Here is an 18,486-nt window from a genome sequence, read left to right as displayed (position 1 = left end):
GGTCTAATTCTAGAATGGTCTCCTGGGTTAAAGGTCAGGAGTAGGGAGTGTCACTCCCTTTTCTTGACACACACACACAGAATTATTCCCTGATGCAATTTGTTCATATGCACACATGTGTTCACACACACAACTGATACACTGCCACACACAGCTCACTCAAAAGTTGCACATATACCATGTAATGTATTTGGCTGGGCATACACATTGAACTAATCCATAATGTGTTTATTTGCTTTTGGCTTGCCCCAGACCAACTGTTGTATTTGTAAATCATAATTACTCTTATGCTATTTATTATTCAAGTTGTACAAGACCAACTAACATAGCTACATAAAAGTTCACAGTTAAAAAAAAGTATTAACATAATAATTACAGTGAAATATTCATAAAATTGTTAATGTCAGAATCCTCGCAAGATTTAATAGTAGATTTTAGTGTTGGCTAGTTGATATTTGCTCTTTACATGCTGCAGTTCTGCCATTGTAAAAGGTGGGGGGGGATGGGGGGAAATGGATGAAACACCGTTAGAGGCAGATGGCTCCTTATCACAGGCGCTGGAATGCTCAAGGCCGTACCAGTGGGAGAATCAGGAGACTAAGGAGGCACGGGGGGTGAAGGAGGGAAAAAGTAAAAAAACAACTTTTGGCGTGCACCGGCTTAGTCTTAGCAATGCTTTGGAACTGTACACTTGTTCTCAATAAATGAACTTTCTTTTGAATCAGTATTGGTTGCAAGAGAAGTTACTGGACTTGGGAGCAGCGGGTGGCAGATCATTAAAGTTAAAAGCGTAAATAATTAAAACCCGGGGGGGAGGGTTGTTTATTTGACTGCTTTGTGTAAATAATGTTTTAAATTCTACATGAAGGTCAGTTTCTTCATTTCAACAGGGAGATAGTCTAAGGATCAGGAGTGGCTACTGAGAAGACTTCTTGCAACTGCCATCAGTTGAACAATGTTACTGGCAAGCAGTGCAATGCTCTTAACACAGACATAATTCTAAGAGGTGTTCTGACTATTGCCTCAGTCTACAATATCGGGAAGGGTTCTGGATTGTGAAGTACCCCTCCGGTGCATATCTGCTCTTTCCTGAGGAGTGTAAAACCATCTGTTACTTTCACCATGTCTAGATTAAATTTGAGTTTATTCTTTATTCAATTTATTATGGAATAACAGGCAGACTTTCAAAAGAACGATACTGTTCCCCGAATAAGATACAGAGAGAGACATAGCACCAAACTCCAATTCTCCCAATTGTCTTTCCCAGCAGATTCATGTTGACATTAAAAGCATTTTCAGAACTGAGTCTTGCTTACTAATGACACCATCTGAAATCTGTCTGTGAAGATTCTCTGAATAACAAGGCTTCTATTCTGATCTCTCTCGAGAAATGGAGAAGAAACTAAAATCAGTGATACCTGAGCGATTGAGAAGACCTCCCAAGTAATGCTCCCTTGGCTGACCCTCAGTCCAAGCCTGACACAAGGGATCAAAGCGGCTTCAGTGCTGCAGGCCACTCTGAAGCCAGGTTGAAATATAGTGTGTGATCCTCAAGCATAATAACAAGAACTCCGACTGAGTAGGATTCCTGCTCACACAAGCACTGTAAATTCCATTCAGCCAAATGCGATCACAGATCCAGTGCAGCTTTTCCCATCAGTATGAGAAAGCTGAGGGTGGAGGTCTGCAGGGAAGAAGCACACATATTTATTTAAAGGATTAATAATAATTTGCACCACTGTGACATAACTGTAACATCATGTTGATTCGTCTACTCTTTGCAAAAAACAAAACACTTATATACTTTCCTGTTTAGAAATTATCTACTGATTTAATTGGTAACTTCATGCATCTCACATATGAGCACAACAATTAACCCCACAGTATATTTGTTGACCTTTGGATACCATTAATTTCTTCATAGTTCTACTAAATAGAAAAGAGCTTTGTAACCAAGGGATGGCTCTTAAAATACATCCCTGGCTTACCACTTAAATATACTGTGGATAGAACAATTAAGAAGGTTTTCTCCCTCCAACTAAAAGGTCACAACAGGATGAAAAGAAAATCTCATAAGTACAGATTCTCACATAAATAGGGCACCCAAGAAAATAAATGAAGATATGTTAGTTTTCTTTCTTCAATAGAAACCAAGCTTAGGAAAATGGTAACTTTGTTCCTGAATTGAGTCATTTTCCATTTTTAATTAGTATTTTGAAATTGGTTTCATAAGAAATATTATTAAAACCATGTTATCAAGGCACAGCCTTATCATTTTTGCTCAAATTGAACATGGCTTCAAATGAATATTCATGGCAGAAGCTCTGTCATTTGTACTTTCTAAATCCTTGCTGGATAGTCAGGAGCTCAACCTCCACCACTGTTCAATGTCAAGGGCAATGCAGTTTTTTCTGAGCAAACCATCGTGTTAAGCCAAAAAAATTCAGCTGTCACCTTCTAATGAGCAAGCCGTTTTGATACTTGGTATGTGTGTGTGTGTGTGGGGGGGGGGTGTAGGTGTGTACAACTGCATATATACTTCTATTTCTTCCGCTCTTACTTTTATAGATGTGACATATATTAAGATAAATGCTATTTGCATGCTTAAATCAATCTTGCAAATTCATCCCTTCAATTTTTCAGCCTTAATGATTCTTTTGACTTGCCCATTTCTATATTTTATGCTAAAAAAAAAAAGCACAGTATACTTGTATTGGAGCTTGAAGAAAAAGAGAACAACTCCCTTGCCAGTTTAACTCAGTCTAAACATTTGTATTTCAATTTGCAGACTGTCCATGCTGATTGTACTCAACTATAAAGCCTAAAGAGCATGTATAGTAAAGTCCCCTTTGAGTTAAGCTTGAGTCTGGTAACTTTATGGAAGTGGCCATATGGCTTTCTTAACAACAATGTGGAAGCAGTTTACCATTGCCTTCTCCCAGAGGGTGGGTTTCATTTTTTTTTTGTTTTTGTTTTACTTCCCAGTCTAGGTTTCAGCTCTGGAATTTCCTTCCCCCGCCCCAAATAATTTTATTAAGAATTAACAAGGAAAGAATAAAAGCCAATACAAAATACAAAACAAAAAAAACAAAAAAACAGAAAAATACAAAAAAGAAAAGGGGGGGAGAAGAAGGGAAGGTTATGGAAAGGAAAAAAGAAAGAAAAGAGAAAAAAGGAAAAGAAAAAAGAAGTAACTTCCTCCTTCATCCCAGCAAGTAAACACAAATTTAATAGCCTATAACCATCTCTAAATGCAACATAATCTCTCTTCTCCCTATAGCTCATCTCGTAAGTTAAAAAAAAAAAATCCAAATGCTTTGTCAATCGTTCTTTGTCAGCAAAAGTCCAGTAAAAGCAACCAGATAGAACTATTTTCCTCTTTTAGCCCTGATCGAACAAACCAATCTTGTATTCCTTCTCAGAGTTTTAAAAAATATTATTTAGCACCTTCAAAGAGAGTCCCAGAGGTAGTTTGCCAGTCATCTGTGTTTCAAGGCAAAAATCTTTCAGATCTTTAACAATTTTTTTTTTGTATATCCAATAAGTAAAGTTTATCTTTTTGTTTGTCACTTGTAATAAAGTCCTTCAAAACCTTAACAGAGCTCTTTTGTATATCCAGTAAGAAAAAAAAATATCCAAATCAATTTCTTAGTTTAATATATGTACATGTCCTTTAGGGAATAAGTCATACATCAGATCCATTTGTGTTACATTTAGGTCCCCCTTTCAAGAATTTCATAAATATCCACTGCAATTTGTTCTTGTTTTATAACTTCATTACAACATGTTCTGTCCATCTTGTCAAGCAATTGATCCATTCTATTAAGAAGCTTAATAGAGAGATATTCAAAAGTTTGCAATATAGATTTCTGCTCCATATTCTTAATCCTCTAGGTCCCTCTAGTGTCCAATCTTCAAGGTCTCCTCATCCTAAAAACAGCCAAAACATTCTTATTGTAAAAAAGCCACAACAGCACCATTTTCTCATGAGAAAATATCTTCTAATTAATTCAAAGCTATAATTCCAAATTGCTTTGGCCCCTTAATCCATTGTTAACTTTCCAAAATCCAAAGACTAAGCATTCTTTTGCTGTATAGTCCAAGAAACAATAGATTTTCCAAAGTTTTAAAATCAAATTTACACCATTGTCCTCTAAGAAGAAGGAAACTCACCTGATTAATACAGTAAAATCTCACCAATCTGAAGGGTCTTAATCTCTCCAGTAAACAAACAAAAATTAATAACCCAAATCCAAAAAAATGATTAAGAAATAAGGTTTGGTCGAGTTAAAGTCTGTAAAAGGCTGCTTTGAGCTTGATGAAATCCTGACTCCTAGCCTCTCCAACTGCAAAATGGCAGTTTCTATGGTCTACTTATGAATAGCGGCTGTCTGGAGTCATGTGGTTAATCTCAACAATTTCTCCTTCTTCTGGAGAAATTTTGCTGGTCTGGATACAGCATCCAGCTGTGATTCTTCTCACAAAGTTGTCCTGCTAATGAGCAGGATGTTACCTCACCATGGCACTCACAGGAAGTCTCCCAGCTCTGGGATTGCCTGATGATATCCCATCCAAGTACTAACTAGGTCTGATCCTACTTAGCTTTTTAAAATCAGCCAAAGTTGGCTAGGTTCTGCCACCAGCTGTTGGAAAGAACAATAGAGAGGTTCTAAATAAAAACTGAGATTCCCTCAATACCTCAAGATAAACAGGTATTGGAAGACTAAATCCAGAACTCAGCACCACACAGGTAAATCTGTATACAAAATTCAACTAGGGTCGAGAATTAGACTGATTGGAAATAGCAGCCTGATTCTAACGTCTTTAGTCTGGGTCCCAAGATCAAAGGATCCTTTTTAGCAGTGAGAAGGCCAATCTTTTTACAGAAAGGATTCTTGGAAGATTGATGCACGCTTTCATGGCCAGCATTAATCCAATGGTGTTGAGCTTCAGGCTTATAGGCTATGGTCTAATTATTTGGTATCCTGACAATTCGCCAGCAACTGTGGCTGGCATCTTCAGAGGCGAAAATGGTCTGTTCTGTAGTGCACATTTTGGCAGCTTACAGGCAGAAATAGTATGAATTCAATAAGTAAATCTATTAGAGAAAAAAGCATATATAAATATGTGTATTTAAAAATGCAGGATGATGTGATGATTTGATATAATGAATTTGTGATTGAGAAATGGATCCATACGCCTTTATCATCCCAAGAGCCCCTTATGTGTTGCAGTGTTCTCCTTCCTTTACAGCTGAATTGACATTCACATTTCACTTTAAAATATTGCTTTTTGAGGGATATGCCCTGCCAAACAAGAGCAATGCCTGGGTGCCATTCACATTTCTTGAACAAAGCAAAGATAAATAACATTTTTAGAATCAAGTTAGCACATGCTGCCATGCTGAGTACAAAGTAATTCTTCAAATGGAATTACTTTGTTTAACCTTGTAATAGAAGCAAACTGTTCGTTTATCTTAGGTGGCTGGCCTTGTATTGAGGCTGTGTCTGGTTCAAGCCCAGTTCACTAGGGCTAATAATCATTTTAAAAGCTCATAGGAACACAGTGTGTAGGGGAAGAAGGAATTACAAGTTGGACTCAGTTCAACAGGAGAACAAGAAAAAGAAATGCAGAGGAGTTAAGGGCCTTTAAGCTGCTTTGACTTGAGGAAGTTTTGATCAAATCATCCCATTGAATCACATCAGAGTAGGCATCTGCTTGGAAGCAGCAAATCAAATGAAGATGCTTTTAAATGCTTCATAGCTTTTCAAAGCGCTTCACTTCGCAGTGACCTTTTTCAGCTTATGGCGTTATTACAAGCAATATACAACATTGCATCTTAACCTCCATATCTGGAGAATGCTGAGAAGGTTGAATGGCATGATGGGTGGGTTCTCTGATATTGACTAAGTAGCTGACGAGTGAGCTTTAGCACCTCATTAAATTCTCTGACTCCCTTGGGGTGGCAAGACTAACATTGCTTTGGGTTTATTCATTTTCTCAGCTCACATTTCTTTTTACTGTGTCCAGACACAAGCCATAACTTTGTTCCTTACTGTGCTAATAGAAGGTTGTGCTCCTGTGATGGTCCTGTCAACACAACTAGGAGTTCAGTGCAACTTTCCGCACTCTCCGTATCAGCTCAGGGTTGACCAATCGAGTACGCATCTTGAGTCAGACCTTACTTTTATACAATATATGGATGGGGCAGGTTTAAGTCCCTCAGGAATGAATAAATAGATGTCATGCTAACACTGACAAGCACTGGCTTAACATCAACTGTTATTGCTTTAAGAATAGAGGATAGCAAGCTATGAATGCCACTTCATCTGTGCCAGCTTCCTTGTCTGTAATCTGTTTTTGTATATATAATCACTGTAACAGCCTGTTTCTGATACCTCTACTAAAACCAAGTAGTGTCAGCAAGCCACAATCATGAAACAATTAGCAATTTGGCAGTTGTCCTGCCCAGAAGGGGCCAAGCGTCATAACCAGCTTTGCTAACCCTGCCAGCACCCAGAAAAACCAGCAATCAGAGGCAACCAAACACAGCACCCCACCACATGGGCATCCTTCAGAGTCACACCAAGCCTGGTATCCCAGTAAAGGAGAGGAAAAAGTAAGAAGCTACTTTTAAAACTCTTTCTAATGTTTTATTTTTAAGTTAAAGTTATTAAGTTATTTCTCCACGGGTTCAGCAAAACCTAGGCTTTTTGCTGGACACCTTGGAGAATGCTATCTTGTCCTTTCTTCATCCCTGCCATCTCTGATTTTAAAAAGGTTCTGAAGGAATATTTCAAAAAACCATGAGATGAAATTCTTGAGAATATTGTGCTGAAATGAAGCAGGACTGATGTCCTCTAAAGAGTCTATTGTCCCTACCATTTTCTTCCCATGCTGCCAGAAAGTAAAGCAATTGTGGATATTATAATGTTTCCCCAGTAGAGCCTAATCTTTAGGCATGTGCAGTGTTCAAATCCAAAATGGCTAAACCTGCTTCAGATCTGGTGTGAGCAGCCTCACTGTCCTGACTGACAGCTCCTTAAAGGAACTGCATCTTTTTCTGCCTTGTGTGGCAGCCATGAAGATGTATACTTGAATTTAAAAAGCATTAAAAGACACAGCGGCTGAACAGCAAGGTTGCCTATGCCAGAGCTGAAGCACCTATGTGCATATTGGACCAAAACACTGCATAGCTCTGCCAGAAGGGACATAAATAGACCTTCTCTAGGGTGCTCTGTTTTCAACCAGGTATTTCAAAGCTTCCAGTGGTGGACCCATTGCTACTGTAATTGAGTCCAGACCCAGAGGTGTGTGAGGTATGCCGAAGAAGGATACTTGGATAGAATAAAGTGAAATAGACTATGATTGGAAAATAAATATAAAAGCATGATTGCTGTAGAACATAAGAATGGAAGGTATTGCAACATGTTGTCAGGTTCAGCCCAAAGAACTCCACAAGACAGTACAGATACAGTTCTGTTGCATTTATTAGCTTCAGCCTCTCAGACAGAATCTCTCCGGACTGAATCTACACTTCCCAAGCCAGCCAGCCAAAACACCGTGAATTCCTTAGGGTGCTGCCAGTCTCACCTTCTTTACCTTCCCATGCTCCTGCTGGGGGCTAAGGAAATGCTTATCTCCCTGAGCACGGCCTTCACCAAACCATTCCATCACACATGTGTACATATGGAAAAATATAGTTGCAAATAATTTTTCAAAGGAATCAAGGAACAGCTGGAATTAAAAGAAGCATAGAAAATGAAGAGTGATATTGATATAAATAAAAGTTGTTTTGGAAGAAACAAATGAGGGTTGAACAAGGAGAAGAATAAATGGAATTAAAAATCATAAATAATTTGGAATGAAACTGGCAAGTGAAGGAATGCTAGAAAGTGTATTTTAGGAATTTGTGTGGGAATGTTATACTGAAGAATGGAATTAAAACAAATGTTAGCATCCAGGGGAAAACAATGATGAAAAAGGTGTCATAAACCCTATGATAATGTTGAAAAATGGTAAAGCTACAGGTTTAGATAGTATAACAGGAGAAATGTTAAATTATGGACGTGATTTGCTTAAGGAGCAGCCATACAATTTCTTTAACATTCCTTTAAAGACTGCGCTTGTGTTTTACAATCACAAGAATGCTACCACTGACCTTGTATACAAAGGGAAGGTAGCAAGAGTGAATGCAAAAACTGCACAAGGATTCATTGGTTAAGTGTTTTGGGAAGATCATTGGCAACATTCTGACTGAAAGGGTACAAGAATGGCAGTGAGTAACATTTGAGAAGTGCACAGCAGGTTTATGTCAGGCAAGGAATGTGCAAGCCAGATAATTGGGCTTCAGCAGGTATGAGTAAGAAAATGTACAGCATGGTTGTTGATTCAGAGAAAGCATATAATAATAGAATAGGTTTGAAATGTAATTTATATCAAATCACCTCCCTGGGAAGTTCTGGATCAGTTTAAATACAAAAAGAAGATAAGACAATCATTTTAGCTTCTATATATTCTCCAAATAAAAACAAAGAACAATTTTATAATAGATTTTTTCAAAAATTAACAGAATTTGAAGAAGGGGAAATACTTGTTTTAGGAGATGAATTGAGCTGATAGCTTAATATTACAAAGAATTTGAATGATCAGAACCATTAACAAATATGATGAATGAAATTAAAGAAACAAAGGTAATACCACTAATATGGGGAAATGCATATTTAACTATGATTTATAAAGAAGGGAAGCCAGGTTCCTGCAGAAGCCTAAACCAAGCTGGTCTTCTTTAGCAGAGAGAGACAATGTGCTTGCATTAGGACAGAAGCATTTCTTCCCCATCATTTTTGAAGTCTGCCCAGTGCAATTTGTTTTTGATTCAGGCTGCTGTATGAACCCAGGCACTTGGGTTCTTTTCTTACAAAAGTCTACTGAGGTAGCCCAGTATGACTATCACAGCATTGCAAGAGAGGATCAAGTTTGAGGTTTAAGACTTCTGTTAATGCTACTTGGTGAGTATGGGGCAGGTCTTGTTTGATTTTTAAAAACTGGATTTGACTTCCAGTGAGATGGTGACTCAGGAGGCTGCACATATGTGAACACCATCTCATAATTTTAAATTTTATACCATAAACATTGGGTAGGAGTTTTTTTTTTTAATTGAAGCATGCAGCATCAGTATCAGCTGTGGTTTGACTGTGACAAGCTAAGTTATTGCACAAATGTGGTATGCTGATAACAAAGAATGTAAACTAAAGGTGGAACTCAAAGCGTTTTATCTCACAAAACTTATTTTAGCTTTCCCAACTATAATTCAGGCAGCCAGTTAGTAAAGCTGAGAATGCTTATAGCAGGAGGATGGAAGAATGATTGGGAACATAATGAGAAGGAGGGCTGTTATTATTATTTAAATATTTAAAATGGCCCTCACAAGTGGTGGCTATCGTTGACTAGGATTAGAACCAGAGACTGGAGTAGCAGAAGATTATAAAGAGGCAGGAAGCCAAGCCAAGATCACAGATTTTTTTTTCCCCCTCCAACAAGACCCTTACCTACCTCTTCTACTCAAATACCCCAAATGAAGGTCTATAGTGAAGTCATTTCATGAGTGGTTATTAGGGCCTCACTGTATGCCTACAACAGAGCCGGCTGAAACTGGAGTAAACCTGGCCAAAGAATTTGCTGTCATGGATCAACAATCTTACACATTGACAACAAATGACACTCCCATAGAGAGGAATTGGACTATGCTGGGAGGTGAGGAGACTGAGGATATACTGTAAATGACCCTCCAACTCCAGGCTTAACAGTTGGAAATTCCAATGAAATCATCAAGATTAGGTTTGCTAATGTTTACAGACATATTAATGTTAACAGATAGACATAATGTTAACAGACAGGATCTAAATAGCCTGGCCTACACTTGGGTGCAGAATATCTCCATGATGAAATCCTTTTTAGCAGAATGTAAAGACCTACTACAAACATTGACAGAATTGACACTAAAACAATAAATGGAAAAGAGCATAACCCAGAAGACACCCCAGTGGAATATCCACCAGCTACAGTAGGCCATATTCCCAACCTTGAAGGAGAGGAGATAGAAATGATAACTGGGAAACAAAAAATAAAAACACCCAAGGAAGGTGTTAAACTAAGAAAGAAGGCTGATAAGGGAAATCAAGCCAAGAAAAGTAAAAACATTACAAATCTGGAGTCTCGCAGATCAATAAAGAAATTCAAGCTGAACAAGCTATGGCATATCATAGAAACAGAATGCAAAAAGGAAAAAGAACCTGAAAAGTCTCTGAATAGCTCAGGGAGTAAAAGTACAAATACAAGGGGAATAAGGAGAACCAGATATCACAAAACAAATTGAATACAAATAATTATAGGGGAAAACAAGTAAGCCCCATCCAATTAGAAGCAGACAGTAAATAAAGAAGGGAACAACTGAGAGAAACCACAGTCATGTAGACCAATTTACTTGCTGAATGTAGACTACAAGACTTCCACAACAAGGCTAGCTGACAAACTGAAGAAATGTGTTTCAGATATCATATATATTGACCAAACTGGCTTTATCCCAAAGAGAAATATAAAGGACAACAGTAGGTGTATAATCAATATAATAGAAGAAAGAAAGAAAGAAAGAAAGAAAGAAAGAAAGAAAGAAAGAAAGAAAGAAAGAAAGAAAGAAAGAAAGACTAATCTTTTTGGATGCAGAAAAGGCTTTTGACAATTGGCAGTGGCAATTCTTACTGGCAGTAGTGAATAAAATGAATCCTGCAGAAGAGTTTCAAGCTTAGTTAAAAGCATATACCAGTGGGGAAAAAAAAAGATGGCTAATGAAGCACTTTCTGCAGATTTTAAAATTAGTAAAGGAACAAGGCAAGGATGTCCACTCTCTCCCTTACTCCTCATCATTGCATTAGAAATATTGTTAGAAAAAGTCCAAGGTGACAAACAAATAACAGGTCTTAAGATTCGTGGAGAGGAATATAAGCTTAAATGCTATGCAGATGGTGTAGTATTAACTATCATAAAACCACAAAAAGCAGGAAAACAATTAATGAAAACAATTAATAACTATGGAGAATATTCTGGATATAAAATTAATGCTCAGAAAACAAAAATAATTACTAGATTTTTAACACAAGAAGAAATTAATTTCTTGCAAGAAGAATCTAGTTGTCAGATAGCCCATTCAGTGAAATATCTTGGTTTGTACTTGGCAAGAAACAACCAAGTAATATATCAAAACAATTATGTTAAATTATGGCAAGAAATTAAAAGAGACCTTGAAAGGTAGAGGAACCTAAAATTATCTAGGTTAGGATAAATTGCAATTATTAAAATGAACATACTATCCAAGATAAGCTATTTATTTCAAATGGCACCAATTAGAATTTCAGAGAGAACTTTACATGAACAGCAAGAAACTGTCAGTAAATTTATATGGAGCAGGGAAAGATCTAGAGTCAGACAAAAAACTCTACAAGATTCCAAGAGAGAGGTGGCCTTGTCCTTTCATATTTTAAACCATATAGTAAAGCAAGTTGCCTGTCATGGATAACAGAGTGGATAAAATCTCAAAATAGAGAATCGTAATTTTGGAAGGAGCCAGTTTAGCCAATGGACTTCATAGATACTTATCTATGGTACAGGTACCACAGGTACTCAAGGTACCATAAGGGAGATAAAAAAAAATAAAAGGACATATTAATAAACAAAGATTGATAAAAGTATGGAATTCCACAAAGGGAATAATAAGCCCAACAATTCCACCTGTAGATTCACCTTCAACATAATTGAACATAATTGAACATAATTGGACATAATTACAGTAAAAGAAATGTAATTACATATGCAGATATGGTTCACTCAGTTTCTACAAATAGAGTAAAAATCCAGCAAGTACTGTTAGTGAAGGCTGGAATATACCATGGCTGATGTATTTACAAATAGTTGAAAGGATAAAATCAGATCTCAAGAAGGAAGGAGGGACATTAAAAAAACAAAAACAAAAACTAAATTTGAAGCACTGACACAAAACCAACACCACCTATTAGGATGTATGTATAATCTTTTACTTAGATATGATACAGAGACAGAACAAACAAAAAACTGTATGGTACAAAGGATACAAAATTTTAAATAAACATTTACAACACAACAATGGGAAGAATGATGAACTAAATCTCTAAGTTTTACACCAAGTAAATCTTGGTTATAAATTGGTACAAAATGTTCTACAAATGGTATACAACCCCACCAATAATATTTAAGATAGATAAATCATACAGTAATAGATGTTGGAAATGCCATGAAACAGAAGGAACATTTTATAACATGTGGTGGACTTGTAAAAAAACCAAAAGTATTGGAAAGACATACATAGTACAAAAACAAAAAACAAAAAACCTGGAATTTAAATTTGAAATGAAAACACATTTTATTTTACCAGGTATAATCTCAGAAAAAAATCAACAAGAAACATCACAGTTTTTCAATACATGATTATCGCAGCAAGACTTCTCTGTGCACAATTTTGGAAAACCCAGACACTACCAACAATACAAGAATGGTTGTTAAAACTGATGGAAATGGCAGAAAATTATAAACTGACTTGCTTATTAAAAGAAAACTCAAATAATTATTACCTTAAAGAATGGAAACCATTGATGGACTATTTGCAAAATGCAGGCGGGGCGAAGCTTAGATGGGGATTTGAAGATTAGATTATAAATGTAATGGGATATGTTTTGACAAAGAATTATTCCTACTTAATGCATTAAAAGCTAGCACTTATGATACTCTTATTATTCCTAAGACCAGAGATAGATTGGAAGTTATCTATTTTTTGTATCTTTTTTCTTTTTCTTTTACTTTATCTCACTTTTTCTTTTCCTTTTCTTTATAATTTGTATTTTCAACAGTGAGAATAAATTTTTCCCAACATTGGAAGAAAGACATAAACCTGACAATATGTGATTGGGAACTTAATTTGGAGAATATGCAGCAATGGCAAAAATAACAGTATGTATACCTAATAGAAGTTTAACTAAATTTAAGCAAGAATAGTTCCCATACGTACAACACATTATGCAGCACGGCAAACATAATAACCTACAGTTTGGCTTCTAAGGTGGCCTAAATGTGTACAAATATTGTAAATTAGCTGATGTATAAAAAGGGGAAGTTTTTTTTAAAAATATTCTCTTTTATTTTGTTTTCTCTCTCTTTTTTTAACTTTTGAGTATTTCAATTTTTGTGAACTTTGCTTTGTTCATCTATTTTTTCCTTTCAATTACATATAGATATACAGTATATGTGTGTGTAATTGTAAGGAAAAAATAGATGAACAAAGCAAATTTCATACACACACACACACACACTGTATATATATACCAAGTAACAATGCAATGGAGATTTTAATATTAAGCAATTTCACTTAAGACTGAAGCCTTTTGTATATAACATATATCTTGATGCAAGTCACAGCATGTTCTTTTTTATTTTTTCATTTCAGTGTTATACTTTGAATGAAAAGGCCTATAGTTTTAATTCCCATAATATTGATATCCTAAATTGTAAATAATATTGATAGAATATCTACTTTTTTCTTTTCTTTATTTCTAATACTCTAAGTCATTTAAATAATAGAATGTCAAGAATTTGAAATTATATCATATAAATAACATTGTTGAGAGCCAGTTTGCTGTAGTGGTTAAGGCATCAATCTGGAAACCTGGAGACTGCGTTCTTGTCGCACCTTAGGCACAAAACCAGCTGGGTGACCTTGGGCCAGTCACCCTCTCTCAACCCTAGGAAGAAAGCAATAGCAAGCTACTTCTGAAAAACTTTGCCAAGAAAATTGCAGGGACTAGTCCAGTCAGTTGCTAGGAGTCAACACTAACTCGAAGACACAAAAAACAAATAAACAAACAAAAATACACATTGTATTGAAACAACATAATATATCAAGATTTATAGCAACACAATAAAAAGGAAAATGTTTTCTGTGAATCCACAGTTTATGTTGATTGCTGAATGCAGAAAGAAAGGGATCTGATGGAAGTAAAGCACTGGGGAGAATAAATGAAATGCATGGCAAATGGTTCAACACTGAGCAGGGAGCAAGAGAAGGATGTGTTACTTCAACTTGGTTGTTTAATATATTTATGTATCAATGTATAAGAAATGTTTGTGGTAAAGTTAGAGCTGTTTTTGTTGGGGATGTGAATGTGTCTTTTTTGTGTGTGCAAGCAATGCTGTGCATTACACTGAGAACTTGAAGAACTTGCAGGAAATGTTAGATAGATTGTAAATGCACTGAAGAGTCTGGATCTTAGCATTAATGTATCAAACAGCAAGGCAGTTGTGTTTCACAGGAAAAAAGGAATGGATGATAGCAAGTTAAAATAAGTGATGGAAAAATAAAGCAATGCAAGAAAGTTTCCTAAAGAAAGTTAAATGTATGGAGAAATTTTAAAAGGTACAAATGCTGACAGAAAAGTATTGCCAGTCGGTGGTCTGTAGCAAGGAATGAATGTCAAAAGAGGAGAAAATGGCTCGGTATAAGAGTATGATTTGCCCCCATTGTTATGGTGAAGGAAGAATTAAGTACATGAGGAGAAACACAAAAATAAGTTGACTGCAGAGAGAATAGAGTACTTAAGAAGGATGTATTGTATGGCAAAACAAGAAGAGATGAGATCATGAAAGAAAAGATGCTGAATACATAAGTGAGTGACCAGTACAAAATAGATACATTGGGCTGGTTTGGTCATGTAGTGAAAATGAATGAAGATCAAATTCTAAAACAGATATATGAAACAAAAATGAATGTGCCGAGACAAAAGGAAGACCAAGAAAATCATGGTTGGATGATGTTGAGAAGAAACACAGGCAAATATTAACTATGAAAACATGTTTTTCCTTTCTACATTAGAATTGCTTTTTTCCCCAGTTACCTTGGTTTGGTTTCTAACAAAACCACCTTGTGCAAAATAGGAACAAGTATATATCACTGAGAAGGTCGGAAATTATCCCATTAAGATATTTCTTTGGGGTTTTCTGGGTGTGAGTCTTTTTCTAAACATAACATGCTTTTCAAAGAGCTGGAAGCCTTTTTTGCTCATAGCATGTGATCTAAATAAACACACAGTCCTACGTCTGAACCAAATTATAATTGTGTCCATGTTCCAAAGGCATTTCTCATAATAATACTTGAAAAGACAGAAAGATGAATTGACACTGCAGGTTATGGTATTGAAATGCTTCCTTTCTGCAGGGAAGTAACTATATCACCACGGCTCCCTAAGGAGCACTCTGTCCATTGACAGTGTCTACTAATAAAGGAGCATGCAGGGCTCCAATAAACAGAGCTTCTGCACTGCAAAAAAAGCCTCCTCATTTATTGCTACATAGAAAGGGTCACATCAAATAGGACATACCTAACCTTCACAAATGCCAGCTAAAATTGCAGGATTTGACACACAGAGAGAAATGGCTTTTCATCTAAGCACCTCAAGCTGTCACAGAGCTATGAACAGTTAAACTCGAGAGTCTTCAGAGACATTTTCATGTTTGGCACAGTAAACTCCGTTATTTATTTACCATCTAGAACAAGACTCAATAATGTGTGATACTCCAGACACTGGACCCCAACTCCCATTAATCTTAGCAGGTCCATTAACAAGGGAAGGTAGAGGTGAAGAACAATTGGAAGCTGCCTACTGCTGATCTTGTCAGAGTTGGAAGTTTCCAGAAATTTCCTCTGGGGCTTCTAAATTAAGTTCTGTGAATACATGGTATTGTTGAAATATACCAGCTGTGATAGAGATGTATGTAACTTTTGAGAAAAAAAGAGATCCAAAGCAAATGCCTTTTATCTGGCTTAACTTCTGGTTTTCCCCAGAAGACGGGTGGAAGTGGCATGAGTGGATATAAATGGAAGTCCTTGTAAATGGGAAGTATCTATCTTCCTCACCAGCAGCAAGTGCCATCGACTGCTTCCTTTCCTCCCTCCTTCAAGCAACCACAGCAACAGTGACAAGGATAATCTGTCGCTGTTGTTTAGCTGCATTAGCTAACAGCTTGTGCAACCACGCCAGGCAACCAATACTTTGATTTTCCTGTAAGGTCCAAAAGGCTGCTTTGTTCCGTGGCATTTCAAGAAAAGAATTATAACAAACAGCGTCCGGGAAACTATTTTTGTCCCAGTTCCACTTTGTTTCCTCCAAATGCTCTGGCCAATGCAGTCTCTGGATTTTGTGGGAGGGAAAAGGAACTTCCTACATTAATCACAGGTGCCCACTTATCTTTCCTGTCACTGGAAAATGTGCTAAAGGAGGAAGAATGTGTAGCCTAAATCGTATGGGTTAAAACCCACAAATTTTAAAGGCTATTAACTCTGTCAAGTTGGGTTTCAAGCAGCTTCACATTTTCCCAACTGAAAATTGTGATTACTTTTTAAAAGTCAGCACAAAAATTATTGTGTTTTATGAAGATGTTTGTACCTATTTTCCCTATTATATTAGTTTTTCCATGCACTTTTCCTTAAAACCAAGTATTTGTTGTGATAATGCTCCTGAATATATACAGGCTTGTGTACATTTTTTTTTTAACATATGTATTTCCAGATGGAAAATTGTCCCACACGTTTCACAAAAGTGTGAATATTTGTATGAAATTGTAAAGCTTTTCTCTTTCTTTTTTCTTTCCTATGTATTCCTTGCAATTCGGTAACCACTTATTTGGGACACCCACACTGAATTCAACAGGACTTTCTGCTGAGTAAACTTCTTGGAAAAGAAAGTAACATTGGTGTAACTCAAACCGGCTATGTAAGGAATGACAGATGATCCATTTTAAATCCCTCAGGCAAAATCAATAGGAAGCAATAATGGGGTGAATCTGCAGCTGTTCAATCTGCAATCTGAAGTGTTCATTGCAATCACAATTTACTACAAGTAAAATGTCAGAATTAGGAAAACAAATTATGGAAAAATAGCACAGGGTACTCTGGCAGTACTAAAGTACTTCATCATTTGGATGTTCCAAGAAATGTAAATTAACAAAGAAAGTCAATTCCAGGGAAATGGTCTACTATGGAAGTGACTTCCAGAAGGATGAAATAATAGCATAAAAGAAATAAAACTAGCTGAACCTATTACACAAGTTAGGGAAAGCATGCAGAACATGGCATCTGGAATTCTTTCCAACCTGTTTATAAGCTGTGGCCATAGAAGGTATCTGTATTTAATTCCGTGTAATGACACAACAGAGAGATCCAGATTAGTGTAGAGGTTAAAGGCACTGGAATAGAAAGTGGGAGACCTTGGGTTCTAGTCCTGCCTTAGGCATGAAGCCAGCTGGGTGACCTTGGGTCAGTCACTCTCTCTCAGCCCTAGGAAGGTGGCAGTGGCAAGCCACTTCTGAAAGATGACACCAAAAAAACTGAATGGATTTGCCCCGGCTGTCATCAGGAGTGAAAACTGACTCAGAGACATGGAAACATAGACAGCCTATTTGCCGTCCCCTCATATTTCCATTGAGACGTGTTTTTCTGGAATGCTTTTCTCCACAGTCCTAACCTAGATCCAGCCCACTTTGAACTTGATTTTTCTTTTGTTGGTTTCTTTCACCAAATGTAGTCCTGTTCTATTCACTTTTCAGAGATACGTATTCTGCTGACTATCAGAGGGACAGAGACCTGAGCCTCTTTATATAATTTCTTTCCAACATTCTGTTATTATTTTTGTCGTCGTTGTTATAATTTAGATTTGTTATAGCCACCCCAGTCCAAAAAATATTGGGTGGCTTTTAAATTTTGTTGGGATAGAGAGAATAAAAAACGACTTACAAAGCTCACTTTCACATTAACCAAGGTAATAATTGTGTGCCCTGTTGTCAGATCTAATGTGGAAGCCACAGTTATAGGTGGCCTGTGCTTGCTGAAACCTTGTCTATGTCTCTTCCCCCATGGAGATTAGAAACTGTGCTGATGTGAGAAAATATAACAGATTCAAGTGTGTATTATTTCTTCTCTGCCAATGATAGTTCCTGAAAAGATGCTGGAAGTGGCTCTTATTTACCAAGCTGACACATTTCCTGTAAATGACTTGCAAATGATTTATCCCAGGTTAGATTCTTGTAATACAGCAATCTGCTTCAGGGATTATGCATGTATATGTGTATGGTTCTTTATAAGTTAATAAAATACTGGACAGCAAAGCTTCAGGAAGCTATTGCCTTAAAAATGAAAACACCCATCCCTCTTCTCTTGCTCCAAGTATTTAGTGTGCAAAGTTGTCATTGTTTATTCTAATAAATAAATAATCCTATTATAAATTCACAAAGAGTAAACCCTATTATAAATAAATGGTTGAATATCTAATGTTGTAAGGTGATTTTAGCGGGTTTTTAACATTTATTTTGTTGATTATAACTTATTGGAGTTTGATTTTAACTATACTACCG

The 18,486-nt window shown here is 36.5% G+C and overlaps 1 long non-coding RNA gene across 2 annotated transcripts in view; it reads right to left on the bottom strand.

Annotated features, from left to right (window-relative positions):
• Nucleotides 1–1,085: 1,085 nt before the first annotated feature.
• Nucleotides 1,086–18,486, bottom strand: part of LOC148214971 (uncharacterized) — a 126,477-nt gene continuing 109,076 nt past the window's right edge. For both annotated transcript variants that reach the window (XR_015796897.1, XR_015796896.1), the window contains exon 3: nucleotides 1,086–1,684. This is a non-coding gene — a long non-coding RNA (uncharacterized LOC148214971). The remainder of the gene's footprint in view (nucleotides 1,685–18,486) is intronic.

The sequence above is a fragment of the Python bivittatus genome, unplaced genomic scaffold, assembly GCF_059951505.1.
Source record: "Python bivittatus isolate LINGU-HERP-01145 unplaced genomic scaffold, Pbiv_v1 ctg000480_np1212, whole genome shotgun sequence".
NCBI classification, from domain to species: domain Eukaryota; kingdom Metazoa; phylum Chordata; class Lepidosauria; order Squamata; family Pythonidae; genus Python; species Python bivittatus.
The sequence above is the reverse complement of the archived record's forward strand: the minus strand, read 5'-3'. Positions and strand labels throughout refer to the sequence as shown.